The 18068-nt window shown below is 38.8% G+C and overlaps 2 pseudogenes; one reads left to right on the forward strand and one right to left on the reverse strand.

Annotated features, from left to right (window-relative positions):
• The first annotated feature begins 712 nt into the window (after positions 1 to 712).
• LOC133206867 (5-hydroxytryptamine receptor 2B-like) lies at positions 713 to 1643 on the forward strand (annotated as a pseudogene).
• Positions 1644 to 4669: 3026 nt separating this feature from the next.
• On the reverse strand, positions 4670 to 16528 carry LOC133206895 (26S proteasome non-ATPase regulatory subunit 1-like; annotated as a pseudogene).
• Between the last annotated feature and the right edge of the window lie 1540 nt (positions 16529 to 18068).

Raw genomic sequence — 18068 nt, forward strand, 5'->3', positions numbered from 1 at the left:
GAAGTGCTGACTGCAATTTAGTGATAATAAAAAATTCATTTAAAAGACAGGACTGATAAAGTTTTTTATATTTTCTTATAGAGTGGTGAATCACAATGCTAGCTGGTCTCATCTAAAAACTTTTAAATATGCAAGAGACTTTAAACAACAAATCCATCTTAAACACAACCTGCATAATTCTGGCAACTATTAAACTACTTGTATATATGAAAGAGTCAAGGCAGGGTGAAAAAAAAAATAAGAAAAAAAAAATCAGCTGTGTCCAGTAACTTGATGGGGTTAAGATAAGAAGCAAAGACTAGATACATGTATTTACCAAACTGCCCTTCAAAAAGTGCAAAGGTTACCCCAGGGTAAGGGGGGTGGAAGCAGCTGGCATTAGGGAAACACATTTCACTAGAGGAAAAGCCATACTAACACCTACAGTCAAAACTACTCATGTTTTTTACACTTGAGAAGTTGGCAACTTTATACTGCTTCCTCAATCAGTAAAGGCTAGGCCCAGTCTCCTTCGAAAAGGCACTCTTTTATAGCTGAGGTTGCCAAGTCTTTACTGTTTGCCCAACTACACACATAATGCTCTCAGTTCTCCTTCACCCTGAGTTAGCTCCAGAGCTCAGGAACTACTTTCTTTAGAGACCCCGAGGCTTCAAGCCCAAAAAAGACTGCAAGCGATTACCATATGCTGAAGTACTTTGTTCGTGTCCTGCAGGAATTGCTATTCCCGTCCCTGTCAGAGGCACTGAAGATGGAAATGGCAACTCTACAAACATCACATGAGCCCCGATGCCCCATCGTTTTCATGACTACATTCTGTACGGATCAGTGGCTTCATTCTTCATTCCCCTCGTTTCATGATAGTCACTTATTTTCTTACAATCTAAGTGCTACACAAGAAGGTCTACTTGATAAACAAACCACCTCACCATTTCACTTGCTCAACAGTGTCCACAGTATTTCAGTGTGACACAACATCTGTGCCCTCGCCAGAAAAGGTGGCCATGCTAAACGGCTCGAGAAAAGACAAGATTTTGTCCAATGACATGCCAATCTGCAGAACATACACAACAGGGACAAAGTCCATGAAAAAAATAACCAGTGAGCAAAGGGCATCAAAAGTTCTGGGGATTGTACTTTTTCTTTTCTTGTTGATGTGCTGCCCATTCTCCATAACAAACATAAGTTCAGTTCTGTGCAACTCCTGCAACCAAGAGATTTCTCAAAAGCTTACGGAGATACTTGTCTGGATAGGATATGTATCCTCAGGAGTGAACCCTCTCGTCTATACAATAATCAACAAAACATTTAGGGGCGCTTTCAGCAAGTATATCACTTGCAACTATCGGACCACAAGGCCTATCAAGGCCCTTAAAAAACGCTCCAGCAGGATCTCTTTGAGAAGCTCTGCAATAGAAAATTCCAAGTTCTTTGTCATGCATGGGATGAGAAATGGGATTAACCCCATTAGATATCAGAGCCCAATGAGGCTGAGGAGCTCACCCATCCAAGCATCATAAGCCGTTCTGCTGGATACATCGCTGCTCACAGAGAATTAAGTTGATAAAACAGAAGAACAAGTCAGATACGTATAGTGGAATGGCAGCTATGCCTATATCATAGTGTTACTGTATGTATTGTTCTAGGTAACACAAATGTACTGTAAGACTATATAAATACTGTTGTTTTCTGTTACTTATGCAAGCAACACCTTACAAATCAATATTAATTCCTCTCCTCCAAAGCCTCCCCTATTTTAACCCAACCCCATGGTGGCACTCACAGCTTCATTCCATGATAAATGACTAATGCAGAAATGTAGCCAACAGGAAAAAGGAAATAAATAAAAGCTAAACCAATCTGAATATCTGACTTCAGTTCTCACCACACCCAGGCCCTTCAAAGTACATTTTTATAAGAAAATCGTCTCTGTACAAACACTAACATTTACTCTGGCAAGATGACAGAACATTCTGTAGGTTGATGCTTTATGATGAAATAAGCAAGGGGATACAAGCATGCTTGTTTTAATTTAAATCCACCTTTACTCTGTGTAAACAGAACTGCACATATACCCACTGCACTACCTCCTACGACACCTTCATTTGCTGAGATTGTATATCCAAGTATGAGGTTTTTTTATTCTCTATGGATATGCGTACCAGAAGCAGAATCACTTGCTACCGAGACCAAAAGTTGTCCATTCCACAACAGGTGAAACTGTTTCTTGGCAGGATGAGCAAAATTTCCATGTGCTGAAATTGTCCCTTTGTTGTTTTACTGTAAGAGTACGTAGAATCTTGTACCCACCTGAATTTCATTTCCATTACTCTCGCATACAAATATGTCTGGTATTGTTAGATTAGTCAGATGTTCTTTTCATACTAAAAAAGTAACAGCATTTAACCAAAATATGACAATACCACATCAGTGATAATGAGTAAACCAGGACAGGCAGTGCCTGGAACTTCCCTTTAATTTAGATGGACAAACTTCCTTTTTTACTATCATTGGAACTTCAGTGAAAGCCTTCCCTTATCTTCCATAGTTCACACAAGGCAGAAAAATCACAGATAGAATAGCTATTGCCCTTGAAAAGAAGAGCAAGTGTTTCAGAGCCAGCAGAGACGCAGTACTATCCGGACCGGCACACATTTGCAGTTTAGCTTAGCTCAGAATAATTTCACTGGAATAATGGCATAAGACTGTAGATGCCAATCTGCACCCTTTCAAACATGCTCAAGCCTTTCATCAGAGCATCAAATTCATACAAAGAGTTGCTCATCACAACCCATAAAAGTTACCAGAGTCTAGCATCTGTGAAATGAGGAGCTTCTGACAGTTCCAGAACACCTGCCTTTGGGAAGGGAAATCGGATTTCCCCAAAGTACTGGGGTTCTCACAATAAGCAGCCAGCTCACTATTTTTTTCCAATAACTCCCATTTACACTAACATTTTTAGCTGGGTCTTCTTTTTCGTTTTTAGTGTTTTCAGAACCCTCTAGTTACAAACCAAAATTACGTGCAGAAAAAGGCTTACTTTTTTTCCTCCTCAGAACAGAAAGTACAAAAGATAATATGTCCTTCCTACATGTTTTTCCATATATTTAATTTAGAACATACACACATCTGAAACAGAGCCTAATGTAAAAATGGCCACGGGAGGAGTCCCAGAAGAAATTACTAAAAATACTTCTGTGTTACTTTAAGTTGCCTTCTTCCTACCCTTTTTGGTGATAGTCACTAGTCACTTTAAGTTGAAAAAAGCTCTAACTGCTCTTACTCCTCTTTTTGTTAAAATGTGTTTAAGGGGATCCTGTAGTTAAAGCCAGAATTGATGGACTACTATACTTGTAAAAGATACCTATATCTAAAAATATTTGAGATCAAAAGCCTTATTAAGACCTAGACTACGTGAAGCTCTAGGGGTGAGGGAATAGGAATAAAATGAACCCACCCCAAAGTAAAGACTCTCAGTAATCAGTAGTTAGACTACACTAACAGGAAATGACACTTGAAAAAGTCTCCCTCAGCTAAAAAAATATTTTGTCAAGCTGGCATGTAGATTTCTCAGTTTTAGTAACCATATAAAGAAAAATGTTCCAGTTATTGAATACAGTCAGCAATAATCAACCTCAATCCAAAGGACTAGTGGCTCATCTAAAATCCAGTCTTCCTACAAAGAAAGGAAATTTCTCCAAGGACAGAAAAACATGCACATTCCATTTAACATGACAAGTGTAAAAAGAAGTTGCTTGTTCACTGAGAAAGCAAATAAGTGAAGAATTCAGGTAACAGTTCTGGAAAGCATAAGGACAGAGGGAGAAGAAAAATGATGAGGAGATGCAGAACTATGAAATAAAAAGACTGTGACAGCAGAGATATTGTTTCAGCAACTTGATCTACAAGAACAGATTTGAGCAAAGACATTACCTTCATTAGCAAGACATGATTGAAAATAAGAGAGTCACTGCAAGCTGCTGTAAGAAAGCACAACTTTGTTGTACAGTAACTAAGGACAACACCGCTCTTGGGGTGCTGACAAGCAAGATGGGAAGCTCAGGGCTACATCCACGGGCATCATCTTTAAGCATCACAAATTTATAAAGCATTCCTTTCTCTGAAGTAAGATGCTATCAATTCTTTCAGAACCTGGCCCACGACAAACCAATCACGTGGCCAGCTATGTGGCCTCAATGTACTACATGAAAATAATAACTTATACAGTTACCTAGTTTAACTTCCCTCATTAACACAGAAGCTTTTATCTGGCATATTTCATCTCTGTTTCAACTACTACAGAAGCAAGACAAGAGTAAAAGCTGATCTGCAACATACAAGCACTGCAGAAAGAAATACATTTTAAAAGAGCAATGGGCAAAAATTAGGTTTTTTGTTCTTGTTGTTTCATTAATACATTAGGAGATACTTAGTTAATATTCTGGCTGCCTATCCAATTAAAAATTACAGCACGGACATGGACATAAGGACTACCTATAAATATACCCACCCAAGCAGCATTGAAGAGAGGAAAACAATGGAGTTAGAAGCCTAACAGAATAAGCATCTTGAAATGCAAATTAAGGGAATATCATAAAGAAAAAAAAAACCACAAACAAACAAAAATAAAACACGCCTAAAAAACAAGCAAAACCAAACAAAATCCCAACCTTTAAACCACTCTGCAAAACAGAGAAGCAAAAAATTCAGCTAATCTCAACTGTGCTGATAGAAAACATTCTGTGGAGCCAAGTCTAAAATCATCTGGGGGATTAAGCTGCAAGCCCCTTGCGTGGTATAGTTTAGTGTGACATGTTCCTGCCCATAACAGGGGGGTTGTAACTAGATGATCTTAAGGTCCTTTCCAACCCTAACTATTCTATAATTCTAAGAAAATTTTCAGGCAGCCAGAGAAACGTATTAATCACTTATCTTGCATTCTCCAAATGTAAAACTTTGCTAATCACATCACATCCGGCCATACTCATAACAATTTCAGATGCATCAAAATACATTAAAAAACTCCAGTGTTAAGCAGAGGACAAGGCACTGAGAAGAGAGACTAATGCTATAAAGCTGTTCACTAGCATACAAGAAGCATGATGATGTTTTTATGCTGCTTCATAGAAAATGTTTGCTTACTGCAGAAAAACCCACAGCGCTTCAGGCTGCTATGAAAAAGCGAAAGGATAATCCCTTAATTTTTTTTCTAGGCTGTCATACATAACTTCAGCCTTGAAAGGTAAAGTAATGAAAGCACAGTAAACCTGGTGAAAGCATACTGAACAACCTGGTACTCTGGAGCTAAAAAAGACAGGACATTCACCAGAGCTCCTCTGGCTCTTAGCATTGGAAGCTGGAGGAGGGAGTCCCAGAGTTCTGGACAGTTTTCAGCACTGACTTAATACTACCATGAACATTAGATTTCTTGCATGGCATAGATAAAAATGCCTATGTACAACTCATTTTCAAATTCATTAACCACTGCACAACAAAGAAGTCTTATATTCTGCAAGATGCACAGCAATATCTCTTCATAAAACCCAACAGAAGTCTTCGCCATTAAAAGCAACAGATAAATCATCAACTTCCTTTAATGGCTCAAAGAAACTCAGAATTTATGACTTAACTTGAAACTACAGCTGCTGAACAGTAGTTATAAGCAAATTCAAGGCTTTGGTCAGACAACCAAATCAGTTATAAATTGCACTGCTTAAAATGTTTACTTACTCAGCTAAAAAGCTTTAGAGTGTATAATCTGGGAATCTGAAAGTATTTTTCTGGAATGAGAGGTGGGGAGGAATATTAGATTGGTTTTTTTCACTCTTCTCACGCATGCTGTGATTTAGTGATATGAAAATCTTTGTATATAAGCTTACAGGCTTATTATAGGCACTACAGGTAGTGCTTATAAGCCTATCGTTTTTACAATGTAAGGACAAAGCAACTAATCGAAGGAATACTCTGGAGATTTCAGCAGGTTTCTCCAGCCCAGCTTGCACCTATCTCAGATTGAAACCCAATCATGTTGCTTATCAGTGTACACATTCTACTTTACAGTAGGAAGTTAAAACACTTGCAGAGATTTTAAAACGCCCAAGCAACGTAAGGCTCTGAGCTCTATTTCCTGAAGTAGAATCTCATGAATACAAACTCATCTAGAACAACGATAGAAAAATGGCAAGGAAGAATTAATGCAAGATGTCATAGTGTACCAATTGCACAAATGCATTCATTGTTTCAATCTGATAGTACAGCTACAATTTTCATTAGAATTTAGATTAGTTTTGCCAGAGATGCCAAGAGAATTCTCCGGTGCACAACAGTTTGGTCAGTGAAGATACAAGCTGTTTCCAGTTTCAAACCTACAGATAAAAGCACTTTCAAATCTAAAAATACTTATGTAAAAGTCTGAAACTTCTTCTGGTTTAGGAAGATGTCTGTTACTATTAACCTTTCACTGAAAGGGACCCTCATCCTCCTCCCCCAGGAGGACAGAAGACGACAAAAACGGGTTGGAGGTAAAAAAAAACCCTTTCACCTATCCCCATGCAAAAATCAACAAGCAGGTATGTTTCATTAAATTCCTTTTCTTCACAGTTAATGAACTGAAAAAGTGACTGGTGCAGATCATATTAGAGTGACAGCCTACTACTCAATTACCCAGATGATTTGCCATCTGACTACTGGATAAAGTTAGGTTGTAGGGGTTAAAACAAATTGTCCAAGTATTCCTGGAACAAAATGTAAGTATCTGACCTATGTTTGACTCAAAGCAAATACATAGTGTTAAAAAACCAAAGACTCTGTAAACAGAAAGAATAAAAAAGCAGGAAGCATTACTATCACTCTTGCCTCATCCTAAAGTGAAGAGCTGAACATAAGCCATGCCGAGTTCACTGGCTTTGGGTAGCCTACACTTAACAGCTGAGACTACATCTTTCTTTTGAGACTCTCTGGAGGCTGCATTGTTCCCTCTCCTGCCCTTAGCCTTTTCCCAACAATACTGCACCAAGGCAGAAGCAGCATCTCTCAACTTAAGTCCTTCCTCACCGTGGCTCTTAACAGTGCTATGAGAATATTAAACCCTTTCTGTTCAGAGTTTCAAGCATTGCTGCCTCCCACATTGAAGCCTTCTCCCCAACCATATTTGTTACATCTATAAAACATCTACCTCCTCATTTTGTACATAAACTACAGTGTTTAGATACACTGCAGCATTGCTCTAACATATAGCAATATTAAAAAAGCTGACTATATAAACCGATTACGTCTCACTTGGCAATGTAAACAAAGATCAATTCCTGATCTGAATTGGTAAAAATTAAGGTAAAAATAATTCTTTCCCATTTTAAAAAGTAAAGCACTTCAAATTTATTGTCTTTTCCATTTCATCTATACCTTAAAAACCAAAAAGGCTTCTTTTGCATCAACGAACTTATTCTCTTATTTGAATCCTGACTTAACAGTTCTCTTTCTGCAACCACAGACAGAGAATTCAACGACATCTCTTCTCACAGGAGCTTCAGTCACATTCTTCCACCTAAGACAAGAATAATTTCTGGGGCTCAGCCCACAGTGTTAGAGACCTGCTCAGCTCCCACCACAAAACACTTCAGTCAAAAGCTCTGTACACGTAGCAGCTGACATGTAACTGACTCTTGCCAGCATTCAATGCTGTATTAGGGGCTTTAACAGAAGTAAATCTAGATAGACTTCAACAAGCAACAGTCCTAAGAGGTGTCATTTTAAGCAAGAAATCTGACGAACGCACAGCCCACTTGTTCTTTATGGGCTATAGAACACAATTAGTTCTAACTAGCAGTTTCAGCAAACAGGAAATGTAAATGTAATCCTCCTTTTAGATCACTACAGTGATGTACGTTCTTTATTTCCAGAAAATGAAACACAGCTTTTAGTTCATAATTAGAGAGAATTAAGTGGGGTGTAACCTATGGGGCCCACATAGCAGAAAATCCCTTCCACAGCTGCACGTGAATGCAGGAGTCTGAGCTAGACAAACCAAGGGCTCCCCCCAGAACTGTGTCTTAAAGCAAAACAACTGATCATGTACTTTATTATCAAGTGAAAAACCTTAGCAGTTACAACAACTTGACACAAGGCTTCAGTCTCCAGAAGCCAATGATATCGAGGTAAAAAGTTTTAGTCCTTTGCTACCAAGTCAGGTGGACACTGGAATTTATAAATTCCTCCTTGCTGTGCAAGCAGGTTTTGGACTGTACCCCTTCAAAAGAAGAGGCAGGATAAGATATGAACCACTGCAGAGCAGGTGAAAGAGTCAGAGGTAATGTTACTCATTTCCTTGTTGCTGGATATGGAGAGAACAGGCCCAGAAGCACCTTGCCCCAACAAGATGCAAACACATGGTAAATGGTTTAGCTCAGAGCCCTGAAAAATTCTCATTTTGGAGCAAGCTAATGATAACAATTACATTTTGCATTTATTGAGAAGAAAAATAACGTTGAAATCAGAGGTCAAAAGTGATTTGCCACAAACTGTTTGGAAAAAAGATACCTGAAAATATGGAAGACCTGCATGGAATTTTCTTTCTGTACACAGATGCAGAAGACAGTTGATCAGAACTTTTTAAATTCAGGAGACTATTGCTATGCAGCAAGAAAAAATGCAACAGAGCTGAAGCTCTTAAGAGCCACCTGCTGCTCACATAGGAAACTCGTTCATTAATGACAAACTTGACTCATCATATCAGTAATCCATGTTTTTAATACCACCTTTAAGCACCTCTTACCCAGCTTTTAAGGATGACTTTACAGACTGCCACTATCCAAGGATGATGTGAACAAAGATTTTTACATTCCAAGGGCTGGACCTATGTATGCACTACCTCCTCTCAGACACACCCAAAGGCTGCAGCTTAACTCAGTGCTAAAATTACACAGACTACTGTATTAATAGATGAAGGGGAGATTTTTAATTCCCCAATCTAATAAAAAAACCAACCAACGAACCAAGCAGAAACCCAACAACCAGCAAACAAACACACACACACCAACCAAGCCCAGCACCTCTTACCTAGGGAACTATCCATAGAGCACTAGAAGATACCAGATCAGCAATTGATTTCACTTCAGAGAACCAAAGCAAACATCATGACTATTTTGTGATGAGCTCTACATTACCACAACATAACACCAGTAACATGTCAGGGTTCAGCACTAGATACTTAAAAACAAAGATTGTTTCAACATTCTTCTTCAGATTATTTTGCTAAAGTCATGACCTTCAAGAACACTGTAGATAGCAATCAGGCAGACATATTTGCCTGAGTACTGCTGCCTGTAAGAGGCCTGGCATAAACACCTTATATTTAATTTTTCATTAAGTCTCAATCCTGCAAATATTGATTTTTCATTCTATTTGTCAACTTCATCTAACTCTACTCAGACAATTAATTCCTAAGTCCAGAAACTGAAGAATGGCTCATTAAGCATCTGCTGAACATTAAGGAAGGCTTCTAATCCTGCATTAAATCTTATTCTCTCCCAATTTTTTTTACTTTTCAACATACACTCAGTTAGCAATTACATATTATTGTGAAAGCAATAACACACACAACTCCTGAAGATGCAACGGACATCAAACTTAAGGCTGTAGAAGTGAACAAGTAAGATACTGTACCTGAACAGAACGAAACCAAGCAATTCAGCAGCTGCCCACCTCACATGATCATTCACATCACTCAGCTACAAAAGGGAAAACAGGACATTCAGAATGTAGTTATAACACTTGAGGACTTTGCAACATTTTGAGCCAGGTTAAACATTTCAAGCCAAGTTAGTCAGGAAGATAGAATAATTCACAAGTTCATACAACAATGGGGAAAGCTAAAAATCATGTTCAGCCTTAGCTGAAATGGCCTCATCCTTGCTCATACACAGTAACTGCAAGCCAGTCAAGGAGCAGACAGACCTCTTTTTTTTACAGCTTAAGTTGCTTTTTCCCAGCCATTGTTATGCAGACTATTTACTACAAAGCCGTTACCAACTAATTTTGGATTGTGTTTCTTTTTAAGCAGGTTCCTTTTTTGTGGTATCAGGCTGAATATTTTCCTGCTCTAAGTCAAATTATCCTAATGTTAACAGACCCTATTATTTCTACTCGTAGTGTTAAGGAAAGCTTCCTTTATTTCACAACCTCTGATTTAGAATAGAACAGTAACACCACAGACACAAAACCTGTCAGTGATGCGTTTACTCGCACACCACATACTTCTTGCTGTGTGCTTTTAAGCCCACAGTACTTACAGCCACATGCATTAAGCGCCTGATAGCCTTGTTGTTCCCTGAGCCACAGCATGCCACCGCAACAGTGTACACGCCAGAAAGAGAGAGAACTGCATCCTGGAAGAGAAAACAGCAATATTTAATATCCACCCAAAGAGCGACTTACTAATTCTGATTTTAAACCTGCTCCACTTCGGGCCTGGAATCTGCAAAAAAAGTAACCTGGTTGCTTAACAGTTTACTAGGGATGCGTTACAAGACAGCCACCAAAGCAGGGCTGTCATTACTGATTTCAGGGGGACAGGAATTGCCACACCACAGGCTGCCAAAGACAGTATATGGTAGATGTGTTATTTTGCTTCTTATTCAATATCTGCTATTGAACCACTACTAAACCCTCAAGAACGAACCACCATCCATTTTTAATCATTACAATCTGCTCTGCTCCTTGTTACTGCTCACGGAACTATAGAGAGTAAGTATGAGACTAAAAAATACACAACTAAGCACTTTTGTTCTTGTACTGTTGAAGGTCATATGTGTAACAGTAGGGCCAGGGATTAATTCAGAACTAAACTTACCTTATCTCTGCACAGACTCTCAATGAGAGCATCTGCCTCCTCCATTCTCCCATACGTGACCAGAGCAATTCCAACTGCAAGGCCTCGCAAAATCTTCTCATGCTGGGTTTCCTGTGCATAGCCAACCATGTCCTCAATAGCTTGAGCATTTTTAAATCACAACATATCCAGTTCCAGTGCCAAGCCAGCTGTCTCAACTGCACAGCACAGAAAAGAAAAAAAAAAAAAAAAATCAAGCAAACTCTGTTCCCAAAAGCTGTAAATACTCTATCTAGAAAATCACAAAAGAAGTAGGCCAACAGATAAAAGAGGAGACTGTTTAAAGACGTAGCATGTCTCACCAATATTTGGTATAACCCCACAGACCAGTCCTGACAGGACCTCTGAATATTAGGGCCATATAACTAAAAAACCATGCTTACCAGGAAAAGGCAAGTAAATAAAACACAGCTAAGGCAACCTATGCTGGTAAAAGGAAACCTGAAAAAAAAAAAAACCAAAACAAACAAACCTGCACCAAAAAAATCCAGATGCCTGATAAGGCCTCAGATGGTTATTTGCTTTGAAAGCAGAATATTGACCTGTCACTGCATCATCCTGGCATAGATTTGTTTTCAGCAAATCGTACACATATTGACCTGCTGTCCCCATGGCAGCCAGACCAAAACCCAGGCTGCCACCATGTCAGACAATCTAGAGAAGCATATGCAAGTTTAGTCATCATAAAACCAGGAAAAATACGGCTTCAGCTGAAGTACACATTTTTCCATCAACATAATGCTGCAAACTTCCAGTCTCAAACCACCCAACATTCGAAATAATCTGTTAGAAATACCACTTACACCATCTCAGGCAGTAATTCTTATGAAAGAGGCAGAAAACTATAGAAATAGTGGTTCAAAAGCCCATAAACAATGAGTACCAGAAGCTTCAGACATAGCACAAGACACTTTCTAGCATCTTCAAAGTCTTTCCCCACTGAGTGATTTACGTAAAACCCTAAAACTCTGCCATGTGTAAAAACTGCTGCCCAATAACACTTTTTAAGTAGAAAGGTAAATCAGTAACCCACTTGAACTGTCTACATCCTCTTTTTCATAACAATGGATACAGGAAAAACAATACATTTGCAATAAGATGAGTGGAATCCTTTCACAGAATTTTTAAAGCAGTGTGAAATTCCCCAAAGAGAAGAAGGGAACATGCTGGGAAAATACTAATTTGTTCCTAACTTGAAAATGAGACTTTTTGTAGAGGTTTACAAACAGTGAGTAGTGAAGTAAAATAATTTTTTTAATAAGTTGCATTAAACCTATTGGGCAGCAGAAGCATTTTGTGGCTTATTCTTTTGACAGCTAAGCCGTAAGAATTAACAGTCCCTGAATAATGCAGGTCTACTAGTAAAACTAAGTTGATACTCAAGGAGTAAGAAAGATGAAGCTAGATTGACTGTCAACTGTTTCCTAAATTGAAAGAATTTCCTAAAAATCTTACCTAAACATTGAGCAATAGGTTGTTAAAACCAAGCTTTATATTTAAGGCCCAAAAGAAGTGTAAGTACCATACTACTGCCATCGTCTTAGCCACCTCTAACCCTAAACAAGCTGGATACTCCCAACAAAACAAAGGTTCATCACTGAACCCAGTACATACATAAATACTGGCTTTCTTCAGCTGGTTCAGCAAATAACCAGTGATGTCCCCACCATGGCTATCATGAATGAGACCCAAGGCATACAGGCCCCCACCTTCCTGGTATGCTGACCCTGGCAAGGTCTCCTTGGGTTGGTAAGTTGCCATTAGCTGCAATGCTTCTTTCACATGACCTCTATCCCCAGCATCCAGCAGGAAGAGAAGATAGTGGGAAGTGAAAGGTGAAAAAGCACTATATGCACATATTTCACAATGATATGTAAACATATCAGGAGAAAGCAAGTTATAGCCTTTACTTTCTCCACAAAAATCAGCCTTTCAGTCAGAAAAGAATCCTTCTGTACTAGGGTTTTATTAACCACAATACACAAGTATTCACCGATTCATGACAAATTTGGCCTGAAGCTACACTAGTTCATTCACTAGACCACCTTAATGAGGGCTGAGACACACAACACAAAGACTTCTTGCTATTTCAAAACAGCTCTAAATATGCCATCTCTGTGCATGAAATTGAAGAAAATGACTACTCAGGTCACGATTCAAACTTACTGAAGCTTACTACAGTAAGGACAGTATTGTCCTAATACCACATAAAAAATATACACCTGAAGTTTTAATAGCTAGAAACTATTGACTCTGTTCAAGTCACAAAGGAAGAGAATATCTAGGAAGAGCCCTTGAGCTGTGTTAGACTACCACCTTTTTGATGCTCAATAAAACATGCCATAAACTACACCGGGTATCAGAGAAGATAGACTAGATAAAGCACAGCTTTTCCTTTAGTGCAGACACCAGCTTTGTTACAGCCGCATCTCGCAATAGACTCGGTAAACTGGAGTGCAATCATCTTTCCAAAACCCTATTTCAATGTTTTCAGCTCTCACAAGTCAAGCATTATACACTCCAGAGAGCAATGAACACATTACCTTGTGTATAACACCCAAGCTGGCAACAGCAGTAAACTTAGCCCAGTTAGTGGCCCTGGCCAGCCGCTCCAAATCATCTCTGGAAGATGAAAAGAGAAAAGTTCCATAAAGTTTTTCATACAGCCTGTTCCTTGTCCTGAAAGAAAGGTTTCACAGCACTGAAAACATCTTTCAGATCAGAAAAGCAGCTCCAGAAGGCAAGAAAATAACCACATTTCCACTTCACACCTCTCTTCTGTTCACCAGCCCTGATTTTTGGGTGGTCATAATCAACCTCCATGATACTGGTCATCTCAGTGAAAGATGAGAACAACTGCCCAAAATGCAGCCCATCAATTCTCTGGCAGAAACTCTAGCAGAGTTTCTGAAGCTTTCCTCAAATGCCTGGTAAGGTTAACCCTGGCATCTGCCTTCCAAGAGTCATTCAGCATTGTCAGTCTCTACCAAAAAAAAAAATACATCATCTCCGAAATACTCCAGCTAGCAAACAGAACAAACATTCCTGATCTCTGCCCTCCAAACTGCTCACACGGTTAGCAGTCAAATCAAGGCAGTTTGTCAAGAGAGAGAAAGCCAAACAACTCCAGCTTCTTCCCTCTGCCTGCACATTAATTTTCAGATCCTTTGTGTACTCCTGTGTAAGCCTAGTGTTTCATTGACACCCTTTTAACGGTATCAAGCAGAGCAACAATGCTCTTCGAAGACCTCTAAATGACATTAGAGCTTCCTTGCCTAGATTTACCGAAGGAGCTGGTCGCTGGTTGTACCACAACGCATAAAGGAGTTTGCTATAACTGTTGCTGTATGAAACACAGAATTCTGAACTGCATCCTGAAAGAATAAAAACCATCAGTATCACCAGTCAGCAAAAGGTATGCCCTCGGCCACTTTGCGTGCTTGCCAGTGCACCAGAAAAATGGATTATAATTGTGTTTAATTTAACTGGCAATTTACCTTTAATCAAACTACTAGATAGTTAATACATTTTAACATATCCTGAACCCATCTTTCCAGTGCAAACCAATCCTTTTGACAAGTTCCTGTTAGAGATGCCATTACTTCAACTGCAGCTTAACTAGAACCCCTCCTTCTGGTTCCCACAACTGAGCACTGCAGTGTGTGTGCTGCTGACATTTTCAAGCCACCCCTGGAACACCATGCAGGATCACTTCCAAGCAGGATCACTCCTAAACCTTAACCAGTAAATGCAAAAATATTTCCCAATACATTTGAAATGCCTCCTGCAATAGATGAGCCTGTTGACAAGCACCCCACCCCCTAACATTTTTGCTGACAATGCGCATCTCTTTTCACATATAAAAAACTTGTCCTATGGTTTCTAATAATCATTTAGCTTAAAAGAGTCTAATTTACCTGTAAGTTTTCATTTACCCACCCTTGAGTAACACTTTACAAAACAAAACAACTTACTCAGTTCACTTAGCACTGCCTACAGTAGTTAATCAGTTTTGTCTTCAATAAGTCAGTATTAGTCTCTCAGCATGTATAAGGATTTCTTCAGCCAAGCTGAAAGTATAGTCTCATGAACACCTCAACAAAGATACCAAGGTACTGTAACCTAGAGTCCTGGCTGACTCCATCACTCCCCAACCAGCAGCATTTGCAACGGATCAGTTGTGGACATAGAGGGTGAGTTCATCTATCTTAGTGACCGGATGAAAATAAACCCACCAAAAAAACAAAAAAGGGATGACTGTGAAGAAAAGGATTAGTTTCTATACCAATAGGAAGAAAAAAAAAAAAAAAAGAAAAACAAAAGAAAACAACATGATAACAGCAGCTTGTCACAAGATCATGCTGTCAATTCAAACAATGATTATATGGCCTTCTTTGGGTGCAGTCAGCTCTTCTTCAGCCACACATGTTCAAGTTTTACATGTACCCAGGGAGGTCATGCTAAAACATAAGATGATGATGTAAAAGTAGCAACATGGTCAAAACAAACACAGGATGAAACAGATGAATCCAAGACAACTATACCCCAAAAAGCTCTTATCTTTGTGTTTTTGAGAATCACGAGGTCTGTATTGTTGTTGCGTATTAAAAACAAAAGCAGTAACTCAATGGCCATTTCCCCACTTAAAATTTTTAACCATTTTTGAGATCTGGTCCTTCGGCTCTGGGTTCTTTACATACAAGCAAAAAGAAAAAGCATGAGAAACCAACTATGGCTATGTTACAGTTCAGTTCATGAGAAGCCACTCTGGTATGTTCCCATCTCCATATTTTAAAATCTATTAGGTTTTATGACTAAAAGGACATACTTTCTGCCCTTGCTGCACAATCCCAAACTTCCCAAGTCCCTTTGTGCACAACAGTGCAGGTGGGAGAAGACAGTCTTTGAAATAAATGTGTTGTTTCACTGAAAGCAAAAGGATCCGAGTGACATCCAATGTTCTGCAGGCTGATGTTTGGCCCTATAGATACAGGGAGTCTCCTGCAAGACACAACTAGTTTTGTAGATGTGAACCTATATTTCCATGGAAGTTTTAATGGAGAGGACCACAAAGCCACAACACTTCACATGACCCCACTGAGCTGCAGCACCATTCTTATGAGCTACAGGCTATATTTAAAACAGCACCTAGTAGAACTAAGTATCTCCAATACATTGATATTTCAAAGCTCTTTGAGAAAGCCTCCTTTTTCTTCATGATAAACAGTTTCCACAGATTAAGTTCCAATTTAAGCCCCCTCTGAGCAGGGTGAAAAGCACACTGTAGCATTTCGTACTGACACTGTTAGCTGGTTAGATATCAGCCAAGCATGAGTAATTCAGCCCTCAAATTGATCCCCTCAATTATTTCTTTATAATCAGCATTCTGAACTGTGCAAGATTAAGCTCAAGAACACTTTCTAACACAGAGTTGTTTCTATGTACTGGTCCCTTGGCACAGTTACCAATGCCAGTGAAGCAGAAACTGATTTAAGACCTTTCCTGTACAAAACCACTGTTTACAAGTTCTTTAATGGGGCAAGAAATTAATGTGCATGTTAGAAATGAACTCACTTACTCCACTACTCAGGGAAAGAAACTAAATAAAAAGCTTCTAACTAGCTGGAGCAGCAATACAGCCACCATGTTAGCTCAAAACAAACTATGTTACTTCAGCATTCCCTCCTGCCATTGCTGCGGAACCACATCAGTTCTATACAGCCACAACTAGACTTGGATTTCAGAAAGAAAAGAAACAATTTAAAGAAGTTAAAAATTGTGTTAAGCTAATTCATCAGCTTAGGTTCTCAACAGCCAATTTCAAGACCTTTCTTCTAGAATGAGTTAATTTAATATGAACAAAAAGCAAACACGCAAGCCACATCTCTCTGACCCCTTCATTTAAGAGATGTGGAAGTGCCAATGCAAATCACAAGCAAATATACTCATTGAAACAGTCATGCTGCACTACCATACACACTCGAAGATGGTGCTATAAAACATCCCATTTTATTTTTCTCATCCCCATGGTACATTTCAAAGCTCTTCCTGCTGTACTGATGGTTCTCCTCAGGCCTTTTCTGTCAGAAAATATTTTTCTTTCTTAGTTTTTACAGTCCCATAAATCTAAAGCAAAACTTAATGCTCAGAACTCCACTATTAGCCACAAAAATAATTACTGCATCCAGCCATTTAGTTTTTATTATCTGCAGTAAGAAAAAATAATAAAAATCAGCCATATAATACTTCACAGACAAATAAATAGAGCAAAGAACTCTGAAATATTAATTCCATGCAGACTGTAAAGAACCTGTGCTTTCTATACTTTAGACTTACAAAAGGAGAAATCTATAAGCTAAAAAAATTCTTTTTCCTACTCTCCACCAAAAAGCACCAGTTTTTTAACAGCCTGTACATCCCTAAACAACATAAATATACTGTTTCGGTTTTCTTTAAATCTAGGCATTCAACTTACTTTTTATAAGTACATACACCCAAAAGCACCTTCATATAACTGGTATGTTGGTTTAGTAGCCACTATCATAATCATTACATGCAAAAAAAAAGTAAATAAAGTAAGAAAAACAAAAACCAAAAACAACTTTGGCCATATTTTCTGTGCCTGAGAACATCCAAAGAAGTCTGCTAAGCTCAAAAGCACTCAAAACCACAGCACAAAAGAAGTTGACTGGCACACGCCCACATAAGAATTAACAAAACTTAAAAATTCTAGTTCAGAAAAAAGCATTTCAAAGAACTCAAAAAACAAAACAAAAAATAAAAGACAAAGCATAAAAACCTCAAAACTCCCCACACATCTTACCTTGATACAAGCCGAGCCCAAATGAAATGCCCTGTTTGGAAGCTGTGCCTTATATATCCCAGGCCCTACCCACAGCCCCTCCCTCAATGCCCTGGCTCAGGGGTGGGGGCAATCACTACCTGAGATAAAAGCAGCCTGACAAGGGACAGCTGGGTTGGTTTTGCTTGGATTTTGCTTTATTGCCTTATCTCTGGCTTTTAAATGTTTGGTTTCTTTTTTGTCCTTTAGGTTTACATTCAAAACTCACAGACTGCATAGCTTCAATTTTATGAAGTCAAGCTAAGAATTATGTTTAGTTTCTGACTGTGTAGGGTTTTTTTAATTTCAGATTCTGGGTCTCGGATTCACAGGAGCTTATTTCCA

The sequence above is a fragment of the Neopsephotus bourkii genome, unplaced genomic scaffold, assembly GCF_033783945.1.
Source record: "Neopsephotus bourkii isolate Nb327-2 ecotype Australia unplaced genomic scaffold, CSIRO-AGI_Nbou_v1 NB_1821, whole genome shotgun sequence".
NCBI lineage: Eukaryota > Metazoa > Chordata > Aves > Psittaciformes > Psittacidae > Neopsephotus > Neopsephotus bourkii.